This window comes from Alosa sapidissima, chromosome 9 (genome assembly GCF_018492685.1).
Source record: "Alosa sapidissima isolate fAloSap1 chromosome 9, fAloSap1.pri, whole genome shotgun sequence".
Lineage (NCBI taxonomy): Eukaryota > Metazoa > Chordata > Actinopteri > Clupeiformes > Clupeidae > Alosa > Alosa sapidissima.
The window spans coordinates 34,665,272-34,685,125 of NC_055965.1; the positions used below are offsets into that span (position 1 = coordinate 34,665,272).

General features: G+C 41.1%; 1 protein-coding gene and 2 long non-coding RNA genes across 13 annotated transcripts in view; 2 read left to right on the plus strand and 1 right to left on the minus strand.

The window, feature by feature from the left end:
- LOC121718788 (NACHT, LRR and PYD domains-containing protein 3-like) overlaps positions 1 to 19,854 on the minus strand; it is a 1,510,793-nt gene that overhangs the window by 400,660 nt on the left and 1,090,279 nt on the right. The window lies entirely within an intron of this gene.
- Positions 1 to 19,854, plus strand: part of LOC121719082 — a 530,903-nt gene that overhangs the window by 10,907 nt on the left and 500,142 nt on the right. The window lies entirely within an intron of this gene.
- On the plus strand, positions 11,134 to 13,963 carry LOC121719022. Of its 2 annotated transcripts, none has more exons than XR_006034074.1 (5): positions 11,134 to 11,445; positions 12,392 to 12,486; positions 12,685 to 12,830; positions 13,459 to 13,589; positions 13,770 to 13,963. It is a non-coding gene; the product is annotated as an uncharacterized LOC121719022 (long non-coding RNA). The 2 variants fall into 2 exon arrangements; XR_006034075.1 differs by lacking the exon at positions 11,134 to 11,445 and adding an exon at positions 11,905 to 12,115.

The following is a 19,854-nucleotide window of genomic DNA, read 5'->3' on the forward strand; positions in this document are numbered from 1 at the left end:
CCTGGCCTTGCCCCTGATTTCTTCAAGACCCGGTGTCTGGTCAATGGCTTTCTTCACAACCAGCTTTAAAGCATGGCCAATACAAATGCTGTGTCTGACTGGCAACACAGTCCCACATGCCATGACAGAAGTCTTTGTAGCAGCTATGTTGGCTGCCGTATGCCTCTCTGGGAACTTCCCCACAGATAATAAAATGGTGGACAATTTGGCATCACCATCAATGAAATGACAAGTGATGGCAAGATAAGCATCCATATGGATTGATGTCAATAGGCTATTAGTTTTATCTTACTCTTTATTCTTTTAGGCTATTTATTTATTTATTTATTTATTTATTTATTCATTCATCAGCTTCTGTCCTCAGCACTACTTGTGTAGTGCACACATTCTCAGACCTGTCACTTATCATCGTAGGGGAGGTTTTTGGAATCATTCCCACATTATAATCATCAGCCAATCAAGGTGGTTACTTCAATCAAGCTCGTGCATAAGTAATGACATCAACCATAGCAACAGAGTTCGTCTGTTATCTTAGGAGTTGTCACTTTTCCTTACTAAGAGTAGGTCTGATAGGCTTTGTGAATAACTTTAAAAGAGAAAACTCTTTTAATTGAAGATAAAATGCTTTGTGAATACGGCCCCTGGTGTAGTAAGTTCCATTGATTACAGTGGAAGCTAATTGTTGCAGACACAACGTGAATGGAACGCTTAAGTTACGTGCCTGGTGTGGCCCACCTGTAAACGTGACAGCATCGGCACCGACACCGACAAATTGAAAAGAAAATCCATGAAGAATGAGGTGCCTGTTACTTATGGACATCAGGGGCTCAGTAAAGGACAATTCAGTGCAGAGTTCAACAAAGTGTACACACACACACACACACACACACACACACACTCCCTCCCTCTCTCTCTGTCTTTCTCTCACATACATGCACACTCTCTCCCTCCCTATCTATGACTCTCACACACACACATATACACGCGCACGCACACACACACGCACGCACACACACACGCACACACACACATGCACACACACACACACACACACACACACACACACTATAGAGGAATGGCCATACCATATGTGGCACTGCATGTTGAGCCACGTCTAAGCAATGGGTTTTGTACAACCAGATCCAGTTGTGTGTCTAAGTGTGTATGTGACGGAGAGAGAATGTGTCTCCATTGAACAAACTCATTAAAGGGAACTCCCAGTCTGTTACTGCACTCCTGCATCTGAAGAGATGTTTACCCAGAGAAGAGAAGAGAAGAGGAGAGGAGAGGAGAGGAGAGGAGAGAAGAGAAGAGAAGAGAAGACATGATGACTGTATCCTATACTTATATCTGGTGTGTAGATATTGTGCACAGGCAGATTTTCTGATGAAAACGTACCTTCTCCTTGATCTTCTTGCTCCTGTAGATCACTCTGATGTCCTTCTTGACCTCTGGGCCTGATCCACTTTTGGTAGCATTGTACAGTAAGCTGAGGGATTCCTGCAGGAAGACATTTTCCTTGATCATGACCTTTACTTAGTCTTTGTTCTGACTTGATGTTTGGGGGTCTTTTTAGGCCTTGAGTCTGATAGGAGCGTGAAGTGAGAGAGAGAGAGAGAGAGAGAGAGAGAGAGAGAGAGAGAGAGATGGGGTGGGATCAGGACTCAAACCCTTTGGCATGTGGACCCCAGTATGGGTGGCTGAAGCTTGAACTCTTGATGTCTAGCAGATGTCTGCTTGGTTAGTGCTTGGATGGGAGAGCCATAAGTACTAGTGATATTAGTGTGAACATGTTGATCATCACTACCCCATCTCACTGGCCTGTTTTCTGATGGGCCTCATCTTCTCAAAGGAACCATCCTGCTGCACACTGACCTTGTCTGCTGGAATGACACTTAGAAGCCAATGAGTTCCATCCCTCAGACTGGGGTTGCTGATGACGTCTGGCTCTGTGTCTGAACAGGGGCTCCTAGGATTAAACTACAGCAAGAAGAACAGCTCTAATGTGTTCCCGTGCTTCACACTGACATGAAGTAAAAGCAGTAAGTAGAAGAAAAATAGCCAATTAAATTCTATGTGTCTGTGTGTTTTTATTATTACCTTATGGCCATCTTTTATTTGACCTTTTAAAATGTTGATGAGGTCATCAGGATGCACCCCTTCAGAATTCCCTACTTCTAGACCCATGATGTCACACATGGGAAAGTGCAGGAACTCTCTAGTTCTGCCATCTCTGAACTTGTGGATTTTGAACTGAAATGACAATAAATGAGTTCTAGGCTTGTATTCACAAAGAATCGTATAGGATAAAAGTAACTACTAACTGCCGGATTTGGAGAAACTATATGTACAAAATATGTTACATTTCAACTTCCCTCTGCCGGCAAGTATTTACTAACATAGTATACATGAACTTCTTGTCTGGCTACCCCATGGACGGAACGGAATTTCACGAAGCTCAGCATGCATTCAGAGGGTCATGCTCTAGCCTACTCTACTGTGGTTGCTAAGGTTACGTTTAAGCTACATGACATGACTCCATGCGTACTGTGGTGTCTCTCTGATCATTTCCCAGCATGCTCTAGCCTACTCTACTGTGGTTGCTAAGGTTACGTTTAAGCTACATGACATGACTCCATGCGTACTGTGGTGTCTCTCTGATCATTTCCCAGCATGCTCTAGCCTACTCTACTGTGGTTGCTAAGGTTACGTTTAAGCTACATGGCATGACTCTATGCGTACTGTGGTGTCTCTCTGGTCATTTGCTAATTTATCTGCCCATGGTCCTGGATCCTCTGGCAAAAGCTGTTGTGCATTGCTCTGCCTATTTGCTCTTGTGTCATGTCCTCACTGTGCTCAGAGCAGCCGTACCCCCTGCTCTCTTCACCTCCATCATCCTCAATCACATCTTCTCCATCATCTTTCTCTACATGAAGGAGACATTTGATATGTGCCTCTTATCCTAATTAGAGCCTAATATAATAAAACAGAATAAGATGACCTTTCAGTCAAAATGGCTAAACATGGTTTGCTTTTATTTTGAACTGCTGTGTATAAGCACACAGAGGAGGATGAGGTCTGATGCTACTCCATTCTCTGATGTGGCAGTTTCTGAAAACTGAGCCATGTGGTTCACAATGTTAAGATCTGCTTCTATATATAATGTTGGCATGATATGTAACCTAAACTACCTATGACACTTATTAGCCCCATTATTGCTAATTGTATTGTATAGATATCATAGCTTATTAGTTAAACATGTTTAAAATTAGGCTACTATATAATGGTGTGTTAGAAAAAAAGTGTTTTTTGTGTACAGTTTATTTATGTAGCCTTTACCTCGGATTACATGTATAACCAAGGTATCATTTGAAAGTGTATGTTCTGCTCTTTCGAACACAAATATGAGTTTATTGTATAGTTTTTGATGGGGAATTCAGAGGAACCCATGTAAAAAAAAAAACTGATGCATTTAGTCCAAATTGACTGTGCTAAAAAAGTAAAGTGAATGGGTGTCCAACTCTTGAAATAGCATGCATCTCCTTCCATGCAATCCCCGCCCTACCCCCACCTTTTTCCCACGCTTAACGGTAGTGTTATATGTAGATAAATTACAATACTTACAGTATTTGAAGTAGCTGCACAACCATGCTAAATAGTATAGTTTTGGCACACGGTACACAAAGACACTTCTGCCATCATACCGTAATGTAAACTATACTCGTAAACATGCTAATTACCAACCATTTCGTTCGAAAATTCTAAAACAAAAATGTTTTATTATGTCTTTACCTGGTGAGTGAACTCTCTTGCGAGCTTGGACGTGGCACACATTTGGAATATTCCAGAATGCACTCAGTGTTCTTAGGGCAGCAGTCCTCACAACACACCACCTGCAAACAGAGGGAACAGAGGGAGACTAAGATTAATACGTTGCAAAACACACAGAACATGAAAAGACCATCACTGAAGCACTACTACACTCACATGCATCTTAACACATGCCTCAGAGCAAGTCAGGTACATCAAACAAGTGGCAAATAAGGGCTATGAAATGAAGAACATGTAGCCTAACACTAACGTTACCCTTCACAAACTAAAGATCCCTTTACTTGTAGGCATGATATTGAGGTGCCACCCCCCCGTTCACATCCATTAAATAACAGGTCTGTTAATGAACATGGCTATATTAAACTGCAGTTCCTTAAATCAGTGGGTAGATAACTGATATATATATATATATATATTCAATTCATAAATTCATACTGGACCTCTTTGCAGTTATAGCAACACTACATGTATATTATGTATCAACACTAGCACTACATGTATTAAGTTTAAATAATGTGACCTACCTATGTCCCATGGAAGTTCGCAAGGTAGAGCTAACGTTAACCGTTATTAATTCTAACGTTAACAACTTTCATCTGTGTCTGCTAGCCTGCATGGTAACAGCCACTTTAAAGGGAAACTTGGCAGGATTTCCCCCTCTGCTGGAGAAATTGTGCATTATGCTATTTCAAACTGTGGGAAAAGGTAACGATAAAGCACATGGATTTGTTTACAAGCTAGCGAACGGTTAGCATAAGTTTGGCAGAACTATGTGGATGTTACAAGGTAAGAAACACGATTTAAAACTAGTTTCTTGTTTCTCTTCTCTTTCCGGGACGGTAGTCTCAATGTTGCAAGGTTGGCTTTTCGCCTGAGGAAGCTAGGCCCAGCAGGGAAAGTCACCATTTTCACCGGAACAGGTCATTTAACCATCCAAATGATTTCTAAACGGGTTTATTACGTTGAAATAGTTGCCAAGTCCCCCTTTAAATGTAGCTAACGTTACTTGTATAGCTAACTTACTTGCGCCTGATATTTCATTCTAAAATTAACAAACAGACAAACAGGCAAACAAACAGATATTATACATAATAGTGAAGTTAGTCTGCTACTGGAAAAGTTAACATTAACAGCTATCATCGCTAGCGTTAGCTCACTAGCTAATTCTAAACATGACTAACGGCTTTGATTAACATTCCATTATGAAAACAATATATTTCGAATAAATTCACGTTTTCAATTGGCATACAAAAGTACTGCAATTCTTACCTGTGATATGATGACGGCAGAGTTTGTACAGCTTAGCAGCTACACATTCAGTCAGAGGCATGACAGAAAAGTGACGGTTGAAGTCTCACTGGTGACTGCAGTTGAAAAGGAGCAAACTCAGCAAAGATTCTAGAGTGCTACTCGAATTTGAATTTGATCAGGGGTGGGGGATGGGAATTGCTGTGTGTGCGCATGCGCTTATTAAGTGGTGATAAGCATCCGTTAAAAACAATCGTGAAAATGATTACTGTTGGCATTTTAGTCTGTTATATTACCAGACTGATTGGTAGAAGTGTCAAAACAATAGTAACATTAGCCTAGTGGGCTATTATTACTACTATTATGATTATTAACATTATTGGTTCTCATATGTTGGTCAATTCAATGACGTCAATTCCATATCATTTTGACGCCCTTTTTCTTGATATCAAATCAACGTTGATTTAACATCAATCATTACATTACATTTGGCTGACGCTTTTTTAACCAAAGCGACTAACAACATGGTAAACAGTAAGTTTTAGAACAATTCTCACAATTTTAGGACAGTTTAAAAAAAAACACATTAGAGTACAGTAAGAATAAGTGCGTCGGTGAGTGCTGTATTTTAACAGTTACTTGTCAGTTTAAAGGCTGGTGAGTACTAGGATCAGTAAGACTTGTTGTAAGTGTTGCTATGAGAGTAGATGTTCTCTAAAGAGCTGGGTCTTCAGGAGTTTTTTGAAAGTGGAAAAGGATGTCCCTGACCTTGTAGGAACTGGCAGTGTGTTCCACCAACGAGGAACAACAGATGAGAAAAGTTTGGATTGGCTTGAGCGTACCGGTGGTAGAGCTAGACGTCGTTCGTCAGAGGAGCGCAGCGGTCTGGAGGTAGTGTAAGTCTGTATGAGGGCATTCAAGTAGGTGGGAGCAGAACCGGAGACTACTTTGTAGGCAAGCGTTAGAAACTTGAATTTGATGCGGGCTGCCATAGGTAGCCAGTGTAGCTGGATGAGCAGCGGGGTAACATGTGCCCTTTTGGGTTGGTTGTAGACCAGGCGCGCTGCCGCGTTCTGGATCATCTGAAGTGGTTTCACTGCGCAGGCTGGGAGACCTGTCAGGAGGGCATTGCAGTAGTCGAGTCGTGAGATGACTATTGCCTGAACCAGAAGTTGGGTAGCATCTTGAGTCAAGTAAGTCCTGATTTTCCGTATGTTGTAGAGTGCGAAACGGCATGACCGGGCGACTGAGGCAACATGATCTGAGAAGTTTAGTTGGTTGTCGAGAACAACTCCTAGATTTCTTGCAGTCCTGGTCGGTGAAACAGACAGGGAGTCAAATTTGATGTTGATATCGTGGTGTATGGTAGGTTTAGCTGGGATGACCAGCAGTTCAGTCTTTGAGAGGTTCAGCTGGAGGTGGTGTGCCTTCATCCATGTAGCTATGTCTGAAAGGCAATCTGAGATCCGTGCTGAAACCAGGGGGTCGTCAGGTGGAAAGGACAGATAGAGCTGTGTGTCGTCTGCATAGCAGTGGTATAAGAAGCCGTGCGAACGGATAATCTGTCCCAAGGAGGTGGTGTAGATAGCAAAGAGGAGGGGGCCTAGCACTGAGCCCTGGGGGACCCCTGTGGTGAGATGGTGAGGTGCAGATAGCTGACCAAGCCATGATACGTTAAACAAGCGTCCTGTGAGGTAGGATTCAAACCAGGAGAGAGCAGCTCCGGAGATTCCCATGTCAGCGAGTATAGAGAGAAGGATACGGTGATTAACCGTGTCAAAGGCAGCCGATAAGTCAAGCAGAATGAGTACTGATGACCGAGCGGTCGCCCTGGCTTCTTTTAAGGCTTCTGTTACAGACAGCAGAGCCGTTTCGGTAGAGTGGCCGCTTTTGAACCCAGACTGATTTGGATCCAGAAGGTTGTTCTGTGAAAGGAAGTCAGAGACCTGTTTGGAGACTGCTCGTTCAATGCCTTTGGATAGGAAAGGCAGTAGTGAGACAGGGCGGTAGTTCTCGACTTGAGCAGGGTTGAGAGAAGCTTTCTTAAGTAACGGTGTTACCCGGGCCATTTTGAGCGCTGTTGGAAATGTGCCGGAGGTTAGCGAGGCATTGATCACATGTGTGATAGCTGGAGCGATGGTCGGGCTGATGGACTGAAGTAGGCTCGTAGGTATAGGGTCCAGCGAGCATGTGGTAGGACGGCTGCATGTCAGGAGTCTGGACACTTCACTCTCGGAGAGAGGCGTGAATGCTGAAAAAGATGTTCCAGCAGTCCCTAGAGGTTGTAGGAGTGCGGTATCTGAGTCAGATGCGTTGAGTGGGCATGTAGAGAATTGACTGCTGATTGCCGCCACTTTGTTTGTAAAAAATGAGGCGAGGGTATCTGCAGTAAGGCTGGATGGAGGAGGAGGCAGCTGAGGGTTGAGTAGCGATTTGAAGGTTGAGAAAAGTTTTCGAGTGTCTGTAGCGCTGTTGATTTTGTCATTGTAGAAAGCAGTCTTAGCAGCAGTGATGCTGGCTGAGAAGGAGGTCAGGAGTGTCTGGTAGTTTTTGAGGTCGTCAGCTAGTTTGGATTTGTGCCATTTCCTCTCCGCGGCTCTGAGTTTGGTGCGCTGCGATCGGATCATATTGACCCAAGTTTTATAGACCAGTGACTACATGTTAGATTGATCCCTTGTTGGACCTCTTTACAACCACAAGCAAGCCATAGCTTGTAATGCTAAAATAGTATGAAATTATAGATGCTCAACATGATGGTCAAAACCTTGACTAATTCTTGACATCAAATTGACATCACGGTGCCCGCTGGGAATGTGCTTTATTTTTTCTCTCGCACAATTGAAGCACGTAAAGGGCGACCTTTTTTTTTTTTTACATTTTCCGTCAGGGATAAACCTTATAATAACGACACATAGCCCAAACCTTGCTGCATCAGAACATTATTCTACATAAAATTGACCTGTTAATGAAACAAAGAGAACAAGAAAAAAACAACCTGAGCATGCCACTAGCCAACTTTACCTTGACTTCATCCATTGTAGCCTACTCTCTTGCGCTCCAACTACGAGACGGTTATATTGTTTAATGTTTTCACACAGAGATGCATCAAACAAATAATTCAAAAGTCGCAGTAGGCCTACTGATGTGAAGGGTCAAGTGTCGTATTGTTGACTAAAACACATATTTGCGATGTGGTAATGGTAATTTAGATTTACAAATATTTCACATATTTTGCAATGATGTTTTATTTCTAGGCTATACTGTTTTGTTTCTCATCGTATCCGCCCGCAATGAGTTCTTTTCCCGTCCGCATACCCGCCCGTACATTTTAGGGACGTCATAATTTACCCGTTTTAGCAACTTTTCTGCGGGTACCCATCGGGGGCATCAACACCACTGGGCTAGTGAAGAAGGCCCAGCAGAGACTTTACTTCCTGAGAGTTCTCAGGAAGGACAACATCCCTCAAAAGCTGCTGGTGTCATTCTATCACTGCTCAATTGAGAGTACAGTGCATTGCTTCGATTTGGCCAGCTTCCCTCGCGGTCCGCACGTGGGATCACGCAACTTTAATTTGTATTTTTCCAGTGACGCTGCAACGACGCTGCAACAACCCAAAGAACTGGCAGATGTCTCTTGTCAGCAGGGTGTCTTGTAAAAAGAAATGGAGCCTGGAAAACCCTACACCAGGGGTCGGCAACCCGCGGCTCCGGAACGTCAGCGACCACAGCTTGCGAGCGCGAACACAAGCAGGCTGAAATGGAAAAGTTTCCATCTGAAGACTGATTCTGAAAACGCGAAATGAACTGCCCGTTATATATCGCACACTGCAACGAGTTAGTATTGCTGTGTTAACCCTATTCCCTATTCCAGAAATCTTTCTCACATATGAAAAATATAAAGACAAACCTGCGCTCACGTTTAAGGGCAATTCCGCACAAAACTGTCACATTCATAACGCCAACACAATGCCATGGTAGGCTATTTAGTTGGTGTTATGGATATATGACATAGTTGCCCTTAAAGGAACACGCCACCCAATGTCAGTAGTAATATATGTTCTTACCTTAACTTTCACGAGTTGAGTCATACCTCTCCCGTGTCGGTACGTGTACTCAAACGCTCTGGTGCGCGGCGCGACTGTGTTAGCATGTTGCTATGCTAGCGGGCTCAGACATAGAAGTAATCAAAAACATCCACGTTTTCCCGACTTAAATACAGTTGCACGAGTAGTTGATAAAAATGTCTACGGTCACACAACATGAAACGTGGCGATTTTCCAAGTGAATAAACAGAAGAACTACAATGTGTGGCGCAATAGCACTGGGAGTACTTCGACCTAGCGTAGTAATATTAATTAACACCTAATTGTAGATCCTATCCACCACAGCGTTTAGAATCCATGCTTGATCGACCCCTCAGCCTCCCCCTCCCCTCTGAGCGAGAGAGAGGCACACACACTAGAGATGCGCTGATGGGCTATTATTTCAACCATCTTCGAAGTTTCAACTTCGGCTTCGTTCACCCAATGCAGTCACTGGTCGCAATTACAAAGTCTGGGAAGGTTTGTTCAATCGTTTAAAGTTTTAAGTGCAGTAGCCTATCTGTCCCCTTTGGAATAATATCTCGAAGTAGCCTCAGATGAGGTCCAGTGTTAGATAGGCTACCATACGATCCAACCTAGGAAAGGGCTAGCAGCTAACACCTTGGAAACACTCTTATGTCAAACTCCACAAGCTAGCATTCCGACCATAGAGAGTATAAACCATGACTCCGACGATATCACAGATCGATAATAATGCTTTTACTAGCTGGTAACTAAACCACAGCGGGTCTGTAAACAGAATCCAATGTCCCTTTCTACTCACCCTGAAGCCAGTTGTTCACCGTCTCAGGGCAGATTGTTGATGCGAGGGAGTTTAACTCGCAGTGCTGCTATCCAAGAGACTCGTGCAATATCAACATCCACAAGGTAAAAATCTGCAAACTCTCCACTAACGTTAGCCTAAAATAAACGGCAAACTCGTGTATCCTCCGTGTATCTGGGGTCAACTTGGGGTAAGGAGTTTTTAACAGTTTCAAGGGAGGGAGAGAGAGAGACCGTGTGAGTTGCTGTTATGAGTGCTAGTAGTACATACTGCGTTAGCCTACATTGACGTGACAATGCGTGTTATATAGCTTATTTGTATATGCACCGTAGCCTTCGCATAGGCCTAATTTAGTGGTGGTGAGTGAGTATGCACTTGTGTGGAGGATGTACAGTAGGCAATGTGTGTGTGTGAGGGATGGAGGGAGACAGAGAGACAGCGTGCGTGTTGCTGTCTCAAGCGCCCCTCGTCCAGTTTTCTACATGACCTGTAGGCTAGGTCTACAGTAGCCTATGTTGTGCCGCACAAAATGTATCTATGTTGTACATTGCACAAAATGTATACCCCCCGAAATAAACACATACATAAATAAACATATTTTTCCCGTCACTTTGGCTTCCTTGAACATTTTCCCTACGTTTCGCCACTGCTTTGCAACAGATAGATTCCAGTGTCCATGCTCCGGCAGCTCCCACAGTCATTTTCACCCAAATGATCCTACTGAAGGTTGAGCTGGAGCCTGAAACCCATCTAGTCGTAGTCAAGACACTACAGGCCTGTCCCTCACAGGCTCAAATTTGTAACCCATGCCATTAAAATGACAAATTTTCGTGTATACATAATATGCTACAGCTGTTGCCTATAGAACTTCTCAGGTCCTACCATGCCAGTGACGTCATTGAAACTGGCAGCGTTCTAATACTAACAAACGCAATTTTGGTGTTGCTTAAAAAAGGCTACGTATTGATTTTTTAAATTATTTTTTTTAGTGTCATTTATTTTTAATTGTCATAATCAACACATTATCAATGTTGATTCTTTCAGTTCAGTTCATCTTTAATTAATATTACTACCTAGGTCAAAGTACTCCCAAGTGCTATTGCGCCAGACATTGTAGTTCTCCTGTTTATTCGCTTGGGAAATCGTCACGTTTCATGTTGTGTGCCCTAACATTTTTAATCAATTACACTGTAAAAAATGAATCCTGGTGCCAAGGAAATTACACAAAAAAAATCAAGTATGACTTAATTTCTTGAAGCAGTCGCCTTAAAAAAATAACTATTATGTTTTCCCCCAAATAAATCAACTACATTTGCGAGAAATATATTCAGAGAAAATGTTCCCTAAAAGAATTGTGGGAAATTGCACAATTTCTCGCTGATAAATGTGCAGCCTTTTCCTCAAATATTTTGAACATCTGAAAAACGTCCTTCAGTTGAGATTTTGAAAAGAATGCCTCAAAGACGGACGCCATTGAAGTTCAGCATGGAATAGTAAAAGGTAAAGTATTTTGTTCCTGCTACTTGTGAAAGCTAGCATGAAACCTACTACAAATATACAATTAAGTAATGTCACATAACAGGTATATATTTTCATACCAACGTGTTTGACCTACTAGGAAATATTGGTGAAGTTAGCTTAACAGTAGCAAGGTCGCTAACGTTAGCTGTAGAAGCTAGCTGCTACTCAGATGGTTGGTAAACTAACCAGCAAGCTAACCTTAACTTCGGTAGGTTATATTATAACCTTATCAATTTAAAATGGCCAAGTTTATAATCATTTGTAATACTTGGGACACTCTAAACTGACATTAATATATTATTGGAGTCGACGACGTCTTAATCTTTTTGTAACGAATTTGAAAATGGTTGGTTGGAATTTTAATAGCCACTGAGGGAATAGCTAGAAGCTAACATGCTAACGTAGCTGGTTAACATTAGTTAGCCAGGACTCCACTGTTCTAAGCGATCTAGTGTGGTGTCAAATGCTTGTCTGGCACTAAGGGATCTGTTGACTGACTAATTAAAGCAGTCTGTCAACTAATTGACGTTTGATTGAACTGAACACTATTTGCTTTTAATTCGGGTTATATATATTTTGCTCGTAGCTAACGTTAGCTGAGACCACCAGGGCATTCTTTTAGGCATTTGTAGCATACACGTGGTGTAAGGTAACTGTTAGTGTTGTTGGTTAAGGTTAGGTGCATTGTCCATTCTCAGTAATAGTATTGATATTAGTTAAGTGTCTGTTGGTTTTATTTGGGTTATTTAGCGATCATGTCAACATATTCTGTTTGTCTGCGGTTAAAACATTTGGTAGCCTACATGGTAAATGATGTCAGAATGAATTTTGTAAGTCCTTTGCTAGTTAAGTTAGTTGATATACTGCTGATAGTCAACTGTGGTTCTTGTGTTTATATAATTATGGATTTTGTTTGTTTTAACAGGGTTGGCAAAATGCTCATCAAGGTCCAGTACCGTGGACTAAAAAAGTACCTCAAACTGCAGCCTGGTTTTTCTTATGAAAGTTTCATTGAAGAAGGTAAGGTTTTATGTGAGCTTAGCTAATAAATTTAAAATCCATGTTTGCATGCATCTGATATCAGATCACTTGGCCACTGGGTAAGGTAAAAAAAAGATTTTGTTACCCTTTAGTTGAATTAAATTAACTAAAATTGGAAACTGAATTTCTTAAATTCTTAAAGCAACCCTTTAAGATTCCAATTTTGTGTTTTTGCAGAATTTGTGCCAGCAGGTTCTTCTACTCTAAATTCTTCACTTTTCTGAAGTGATATGGAGAGGTCCTCTTCAAACAAGGGGCATCAATCTCCTGGTGCAGGAGAGAACACCTCTGCCATAGGGGATGCAGCAGAAAAGACCAAATGGGTGAGCATTTAAAAGTAAAGTCTCACTAGGAGAAATCCTTGTCCGTCCTCCAAATGCGGAAGCCTGGCTTCGTGTTCCGGTAGTGTCAAATCAACGGGCACGTTCAATCTTGCAGCACTACACAGATCTGGCTGAACGTAAGGCATGTTTTTTAGATTCAGCCAGATCTGCTTGCAGATCCAGTGCTGCAAGATCGAACACGCCCGCTCATTTGACGTTAACGGAACACGAATTTAGGCAATTTTCTTCCTTCAGATACAGGTCTTGTTATAATCTCCCTGTACACATTCAAAAGTTTATAACACTTTAGTTTGTCTGTAGAGACCCTCACCACACTACCAAGTGTAATCATATTTTGAGCACTGCCAGTGGTTTAAAATAGTGTTTGTTTTTTCAACATGCTTGCTGCCCCCTTAACTTTTACTGTAGCCTATGCTGTGGTCTGTGTTGCAGTCTTGCTCAAAACTCCACCAATTAACACAATTTTGCTACCACACTACCATAAATATACCCTAGGTTGTTTGTGCTCTTGAGTTACACTTTAATACATCTCCTGTGTTTTTAGAGGGTGCAGGTAAGTTTTCTCTTTACAAGTGTATCACCGTTATTGTTTCTCTTTTACCCATAGATGGTCCAGGAGGTTCTGGAGAAGAGTTCAGGGGGAGAGGAAACAATGGAGGAGTATAAGAGATTGAGCACCTTGACACACTGCACAAGACGGCATCATATCCTGGTCAGCCACATTGTTGAAATGCATGGGTATGTTTTGTTTTGTAATGTGAAAAAACAAAGTAGAAGCATTATTGTGCACATATAGCCTCTCACACAACTTGCCTGCAGCGTGACAAGAAAAACCTAAATTTGGTAGTAGAATTGTTGTGTAAAAACAATTTTGAACTGATGTTTGTCCTTCTTTACACTTCTCTCATCTTCTTAAAGGAACTCTGGATCTCATTCATAGTCAGCATTGGGTCCTTGGTTACCTGTCTGACCAAGGCCCCTTTGTCCCAGGATTACTCAGTTTGGCTTGCATTTTTGCGGAGAGTTGGAGGATTTTGTGTAGATGTTGATGAAGATGATATGTTTGTTATATCTCTGTCAGTCATCTGAATATTTTTTAAATGTTTTTTTTAAATGCCCAAGCTATTGTTATTTTTTCCCCCTCAACGTCAGGTTTAATTTACACTGAATAAATGCTGTTAAATGAAATACTGACTCTAATTGTGTATATACTGTACACCACATCCTTTAAAATGTATAGTAATAGACTTATTTAAAACATGCATAACTGCTCAAAATAAGTGAGGCAACTATATTACACGTGATTTTATCATGCAATATTAACCAGAAAAAATCAGGGAAATTTCCTTGATTTATTTTGAATATGCTTAATTGCATTGAGATATTTTACACAATTTGTTTTTGTATACATGAATAATTTAAGTAAATTTCCATGATTTGTTAAAATCTATATTCTTAAAAATAATAGGGTTATATTTTTCCCTAATATTTTCACGTGTAATAAGTTGCCTCATTTTTTTCATGCATTCCTACTGTGTCATTTTTTACAGTGTACTTGTGCAACTGTATTTAAGTAGGGAAAACGTGGATGTGTTTGATTAATGCCATCTTACTCTCTCTACGGCCACGGCAGAGCCCGCTAGCATAGCAACATGCTAGTGCTGGGCGGTATGGCCAAAAATGTATATCACAGTATTTTTCTAAATTCTTACGGTTTCACGGTATATGACGGTATTTTTTTTCCATGCATAATCAGATGTTCACAGCATTTTCTACAGGTTGAGGGAAGAATTGCTGCAGTACATTGACGGTCTGGACTAACGGATGGTCTGTTTTACTGTCATGATGTAGAATAACTCCACACTAGTGGTAATGCAGTTTTGCATGGCCCCAGAAAATGATGCTGTTTACAAAGAGCCACTCATGATTCTAATGAAGAATCTAATCAGAATGCAAAGACAATTGCAGTCAAAATACAGAACTGTACTGTGCAAATTTCACAAACATCTTGTAGCCTATAAAACCAACACAAAAAGTTGTGCAACTTTATACTTTTTTGAAAATTATACAATTTAAAATGAAACCTCTCTGCTAATATGCTTACTCTGTCAAATAGGCCTATCAGAAACGTGCCTTATTGTTATTGTGTGGTTTACATGACGTTAGTGGTAGGCTAACGTTAACTTCATGTGAAAGTGGATGTCATGTTAGCCTGCCATGAGCTTCGGTTCGGTTCGCTAGGCAAAACATTAACAAAAAAGTTTGTTTTGGTGCACTGATGACAACTAGCCAGCTTGTATTGCTCAGTGCATGTCTAGAACATGCTTTACTTGCTACCTGGATAATTTCAGCCATATTCTTAAGGTAAGATGAATGATAACCTCATTAAACTTCACTGTGTTTGGTGGGTTGCTAACTAACGACATCACCTACTAGCCAGCTAGTTGCTGTTGAACAATCTCAATAGAATTTTCGTGACGGTAAATCCCTTTCGCTAGCAGTATCCCTTAACGTTTTTCCTTAACTAAAGAAACAATTTAAGGTATTCTGTGCAACACCCTTAAATAAACCCCTTATCTAAGGATAAATTAAGCCTTAAGGGTCATACTTAAGGGGAAAAACTTCAGGTGTTTTGTGTTTACCCTCACTATGCCTCGCAGTGGCACCATGCGTGCGTGTGAAAAAAGTCCCGCGGCGCAGCGTTCCAAACGTTGTGTAATCAAATACACCGGTATGGCGGTATATTAAAAATTCATATCATAACGAAAATATACACCGGTATACGGTGTGAACCGGTATACTGCCCAGCACTACAACATGCTAACACATTTGAGCCGCGCGCCAGAGCGTTTGCGTGCACATACCGACGCGGGAGAGGTACAACTCAACTCGTGAAAGTTAAGGTAAGAACATATATTACTACTGATTTTGGGTGGCGTGTTCCTTTAAGGGTCAGCTGCAGTTCCTTATCTGACCACAATTTGACACAGGGCAATAAGGGGCACTGATGCTCCTGTCAGCAGAGATCATCGGACCCATGACATAAGTGAATAGCCAGGGTTACCATGGATTAATGAATAATTAATTTCAGACCCGTTGCAAATGGCAACACGGCCTTGTTAAAGGTTTGCACTACGTGGGCACCTTTAGTTATGAAAACGTTCAAACATCATGTTTAATAAGCGACACATGGAACATAAAATGTCAACTGAAATAACTGGTGAACAAGCATTAACTTCCAAGGCATCAGTAGGCTATTATGCCTAAATTCACAAATGCACCTAGTATTTAATTGAAGCCCCACCATGTCTGGTGAATAGATGTCTATGGAGTGGAGCAGTAGAGAGCACTAGTAGCAAATATATTATATTTCCTAAAGTCAAAATCACTTCAGAAATATGCAATGACAAAATATTGTATGAAAATAATGACTATGGGATGTGAATACAAAGACAAACAATAAGGATGAAGCGCAGTCTTTCTTACTCTCATCATAATAATGACATAATAATATGTCAACTATTTCAGTGAATATCACATAGTAGTCTGCCTCTAGAAAACCCTCACTATGCTAACCATTGATGCATATCATAGTAGTGTAAATGACGTCACTCGTCAGGACCAAAGAGGAGAATTAATCTGACTAAGTATTGAAAGGTTTTAGTTCGAAGTAATATTACTATCCATGGTAGGCTGATGTAGGCCTATCCACAATACTGGTTATAAGAATGCCTTCTATCACAATTTTCATTTAGACTCGTTTTCCCCAAGGATAGTGCACAAAGGCCCTCCGCTGCGATTAATTTGGGAGGTAGGACACAAGTAATGATCCTAGTGTGAAAGTCGGTCAGAGTCTATAGTGCTGACCTGGATCACTATGCTCATCTGAAAATAAAACACCAAAGCTACAGAGGGTTCAGGATGTACTACTGAGGTTTTAGCTGTCTAACTCCAGACTACTATTAAGATCAGCGATCCATCCCAGTACAATACAATGGTCAGTTCTGGTAGCATGCCATTTCCACCTGATTAGCCCCTACGGCACCGTAAACTAATCCCAGCCGTTCCTTGTGACGCACCAGAACATGGAGGATATCTAAAGAATGCAAGAAAGCTATGCAGGTCAGAGCTTACAATTTATTTGTCAGGTATAAGTAACTCATCCAATACATTTTAGAAAGGACATCTAAATGAATAATGTGAAAGTTGCGAAAACAGGTTAAAGTAACATTTAGGAAACCATACGAAACAATCAGAGAATGAACATACCAGCTCAGAGGATGATGACTACACACCAAAATGGTAAATTAACGACTGCTTTGAATTAACATTTAACACGTGTCATTTAAATGTGCTGGTGAAATAGTTGTGTACTCTATTGTTATTTACCCCCTATTCACCCATACACGCCATCAACTCTGTGGCGCAGTGCGTTAAGGCCGGCTGATGACAGCCACCGGTATGCATCAATTAACAGTCACCTGTCCAAGAGTTTGAATCTGGGTTGAGGTTTTGACAGCAATATTCACATCGTTATTTACGCATTTTGGGAACCCAAAAGTCCTACGGGGAGTTTCCATAGGGCATTTTACAAAACGCATCAATGTATGCTATTCGTACCCCGGTGCACACAGCAATGTCCTATTAGTACCCCGTCTGGTACAAATATCAATGCATGCTATTCATACCCCGGTGCACACAGCAATGTGTTTTATTAGTACCTCGTCTGGTACAAATATTAGTGTATGCTATTTGCACCCCTGTGCATTTAATCTGGCATATTGATCACACAAGCAACATGTTTTTTTTTGTTGTTACATAACAGAGTGTGAATAGCTCAGCTGTGTAATAGACACTCTGAATAAGGTATGCTGTTTGCATCAATGTACAGTTAGAAGTGGAGGCTATTCGTACCCTGGTGTTTATAGTACTGCATGCTATTTACACCCTGGTGAATGAACTAGCTAATTGTTGCAATCAAAACTTCCGTTTGAGAACCGATTTCTTGTTCAAATTGCGCGCCTTCTCTCCAGAGACGTTGGTACACATGCACACTCACTCTGCCAAAATGCATTACACAGGAATTGAACCCGGGTCTCCCACATGTCGGCCTTTGCCTGTGACCACTGCACTATCTACTTCCACAAGGAGTTGAGGTTTGCAGGTAAACTTATAGTTTATAGGCCTGAACGTCATATTCACAAATTTTCTGTTAGCTAACAAACTGACGGTTGTATGTGTTCACTGAACAAAAATTATGAAAGTAAAACACAACTTTTCCGTCTCAAATTTAATTTGAACAGATATTAGTGCTGAAACCGTTCAGAATTATTCACTTTCTGCTGACGAAAAAATGAATGTCGGCCATGTTTTTTGGGCACGCGAGCAACATGTTTTTGTTGTTATGTAACAGGGTGTGAATAGCCTAGTTACAGGGCTGCCAACTTTTCAAAAAACCTTGGAGTGAGATTTGGTGGGGGCAACCAAAATTTTGCTGCGGAAATTTTTGTTTGGCTCGTTCAGCATTATACCGTACAGTAAAAAAAAAGTACATTGGTTCTCAGGTGTAGGGACCAGGGTCCCAGAGTTAAATTAACATTGGTATCAAAGGGATCTAGCCTAATGCTAGGACCATGGGCGATGGAGGCATTCTGAAAGTGGGTGGGACATTTCAGTGGGGGGTATGGGGGTCCTCCCTCAGAAATTTTTTTTTGGACTAGATGCAATTTCCTGAATTCTGGTACATTTTACCAGGTTATTTAGATACTTCTATATAACAAAATAAAGCCAGCCTACGAAATTAATAAAAAGTAAATCATGCATAATTTAAAAATAACTCAATATATAGGCTACTTGGCTACACAATAAGGTTTCCATTACAGCACTGCGGACGTTCAATGAACGCATGAAAGCGGATAAAGTAAATTAAATATCAAACTAAAGCGAAAATGTCATGCTTTTGAAGGCCTACCATTGTGCAGTCTAGCTGTGGTTAGTGACGTGATGCTGTTAATGGGGAGTTTTACATAAACCTATAGGTTATTATTTATTTGGCGTACAAACAGCACTGGTATTTCGCACGGCAATAGTGGGGGGGTCCAAACTAACAATTTTAAAAAGTGGGTGGGTGTTTTGTAAGAATTTAAGAAATGTTTGTATATTTTAACTTTTAAATGCATCAATCTGGTAGCCTAGAAATCTAGATGCACCCTAGCGGCAGCAAATTAATTTGCTCAGCCTGTACGTCTAGTATCAAACCATAGGGATTTCTATTGGCTGACGCCGTGGACGTCATCCAATCACAGCGCTCTATTTTGTTAGAGAGTCTTAAGGCGGGCTTAACAGGATAACAACAGTCCTGCGACGGTGAACAACAAGGAAGGTGGCTATGGCGAACGAAGAGCGGTTGTTTGAATCGGCAATCAACTTTGGAGGAGTTGGACTTGTGCTTTTCTTTGAAAGTTGAGCAACACAATGCACTTAAGTCATTCCTTTCGAAGAAGGATGTATTTGCCGTTTTGCCGACCGGATACGGATATGGTCGTAGGCCTATTGCATGCCTAGGCAGTTTTTGAAAGACAATTCTCTGCCCGCCCCTTGGATTAAGCAAGGTGAATGGTTCGATTCCAGACTATACATTTAAATGATATAGGATGGCCCTCCAGGCTATCAATCTGGTGCACTTTTAAAAATAAATTCAGAGGTCAGACTTGCTTATTTTTATGGAAATATTTGTGCTGTAGCCTAAGCTATTTTGCACTTCAGAATTATAACCATGCATACACAGGTGGAATAGTTATGGTGATATTGCAATAAGTTCACAACCACAAAAATATATGGTACATTTCACAGTTCAGAAATGTTCAGCGCTCCATGAAATTATGCAGAAGTGGTCATCTGTGTTTTTCAGCTAGTTCATTTAAGATAATATATTGGTCATTGTAATGGCCATAGCCTACAGGCTATTCCTTTTTCAGGATGTACCCATATCTGCATGATGTGA